This window comes from Schistocerca serialis, chromosome 3 (assembly GCF_023864345.2).
Source record: "Schistocerca serialis cubense isolate TAMUIC-IGC-003099 chromosome 3, iqSchSeri2.2, whole genome shotgun sequence".
NCBI classification, from domain to species: domain Eukaryota; kingdom Metazoa; phylum Arthropoda; class Insecta; order Orthoptera; family Acrididae; genus Schistocerca; species Schistocerca serialis.
The window spans coordinates 277,962,489-277,965,153 of record NC_064640.1 but is presented as its reverse complement, the minus strand read 5'-3'; the positions used below and the strand labels follow the sequence as shown (position 1 = coordinate 277,965,153).

General features: G+C 44.1%; 1 non-coding gene across 1 annotated transcript; it reads left to right on the top strand.

The window, feature by feature from the left end:
- The first annotated feature begins 2,038 nt into the window (after positions 1-2,038).
- Trnas-cga (transfer RNA serine (anticodon CGA)) lies at positions 2,039-2,113 on the top strand. Its single transcript has one exon. It is a non-coding gene; the product is annotated as a tRNA-Ser (tRNA).
- Positions 2,114-2,665: the final 552 nt, after the last annotated feature.

The window sequence follows — 2,665 nt, the reverse complement described above, 5'->3', positions numbered from 1 at the left end:
TTTCTCGATTGATCTGTGTTCAGTTTTTCAAGGCCTATCCACTGTGCCAACTTATAACTAAATCTGAGGGGGGTGCGATGGGGAGGTTCCCTTGTAAGAACAACACACACACCCATGCCCGAGGGAGGACTCGAACCTCCAGCGGGAGGGGCCGCACAATCCGTGACATCATACCTTAGAACAAGCGGCCACTCCGCGCGAATGGACTTCAAGTGCCACGTCACACCTTCAACGTGCACTCCAATTATGTCATTGGAATGGCATCATTGCAGGATAGAACAAATTTACCCTTACACCAAGACAGTAAGACTGTGATACACTGGTGACGCTGTACCTCAATCTACCACAAAAAAGTCAAGCGATGTGTTCTCCGCAAAGCCTACCTTCATTATATAGAGTAGTTTTCAACGAATTGTGACAGAAGCCCGAACAAGAGTGGACTGACGTACTAGGAGATGCAGTGGTATGTAATCTATGTATAAGTGATGTAGGTTATGCCACAAGTTGTATCTTTTTATACCATCGACTGATTATGTAGTTCTTGTATTTTCTAGCATTGATAATGGCTAGGCGCTAGCTTAAAACTAGATTTGCTTAATAAAACCCGAAAGAAAAGGACGACTGATTGCTGTGCTCCATCAATTTCAACGTGTAACTTACTTTCTGAAGCCCATGGGTATTACTTCACTCAGAACACAGCGTCAGAAAACGAAGAAATAAAAGAAGGAGGGAACTGGAACTTCGATTGGCAGGGTCACATTTTATAACTCTACGTCGGAAATACCGAGTAGCTTAAAAATTTATTTTCGTCTCATGAGATTCGTCATTTGACAGGTTTCGTGTTAAAGAGTTAAACGTCGCAGAACTGACTTCCTTCTCTGGTAGAGGATAATGACCTTTCTAGTCTACAGTTAGCATAAGACCCCTTGAACTTTGGATTCAAGCGAACAGTTTCAGCGTCGCGACTATCGCCGTTCGAATCAGTGAGCAACGCTTGACAGGATTGAGTTGGAAGTTTCTGTCGCTGATTAAATTCAAAGCGAGCTAACACTACATACACTAGTCTCTCATAATATGCTGAGGGTATTTTGCATACTTCGGAAAAGAGGAGTGATGTGGTATCGATCAAGAGGTGCAGTTAACGCGACAAACATTACGCCAAGAGAAAACTTCAAAAGAGAAAATATACGTTAGAATTCAAGAAACGTTACCTAAAAAGTGTGGAAGTGGTAGCGAATAGGCATCCTACTCCTCTGTTGTTACACTGAATAGTGCGTATTCTGGAGGTGAAATACGGCTGTTTCGTGACAGTGTCCGCATATGAAATGTAATTTTTGCTGTTACAGATAAAACTAAAACCATTTTCATAATTTGCTTTTGCTGCTCTTGCATTAACCGTGTTTGCAGATAAAATTACTGGATATATGGTATCCCTGTTATGCAAAACCACTGCTTTTTCGTGTAGACCCAAAAATGTTTCAGCACCTTCGTGCCACAGTTTCTGGGTTTTCTTTACTCAAATCTGTAAAATGTGAAATTAAGCAATAATTAATCTACGAAAATTAGCCCAAAAAACAGTTTTTGTTTGTTGTTGACGTTATCACAATGTTACATTATAGAAATGGTTCAAATGGCTCTGAGCACTATGGGACTCAACTGCTGAGGTCATCAGTCCCCTAGAACTTAGAACTAGTTAAACCTAACTAACCTAAGGACATCACAAACATCCATGCCCGAGGCAGGATTCGAACCTGCGACCGTAGCGGTCTTGCGGTTCCAGACTGCAGCGCCTTTAACCGCACGGCCACTTCGGCCGGCGTTACATTATAGAGTTATGCAGGACGCTGCGTACTTTATCGGGCACAGGTAGCTTGTCATCTGCCAGTAAATGATGTTAATGTGAATTTTGTTGTCACTTTAACACATCATTTTATATTTAAACGTAATTTTGTTGTACGCAAGAGAGCTTCTGTGAAGTTTGGGAGGTAGGAGACGAGGTACTGGCAGAAGTAAAGCTGTGAGGACGGGGTGTGAGTTCTGCTTGGGTAGCTCAGTTGGTAGAGCGCTTGCCCGCGAAAGGCAAAGGTCCCGAGTTCGAGTCTCGGTCCAGCACACAGTTTTAATCTGCCAGGAAGTTTCGAGGATATTTCGGCTTCATCAAACTCCTTATGCTGCAGTCAGCATTCAGCATTTCACACTTTCATTCGCAGCCCCGACTCTGGACCAATACCGAATGCCTTTGCTGCTTTCGCAGCTCCTGTACCCGTTACACGTATCTTGGGCTCTGTTCTCTTTTGACTGGCTGTCTCATAAACAACCACAGCGACGAGCTCTCATTGGAGACTCAATTCCGTGCTAACCAGCCCCCCCCCCCCTTCTTGCTCCACGCAGATGTATTCCTTGTTACAACTGAGGCCTGACAACCGCAGCTTTTACAGTTAATTCGTAAGTAACACTCAGCAGCTGCCAAAATACTTCTATCTGTGTTTTCAGAATAGCCCCGGACCTCCAAAAGCCGCTATAGTTCCATAACAAATCCCGGGGTCGCGTAGGCGTCGTGACAAAAGTTTCTGACATCGGTTTAACTTTGCTGTGTGCGGCGTTTGTTAGCTGCAGACACACCTCCGTTCCGCGTTTGCAAAATAGCCTCAGAGTTTCCAGGACT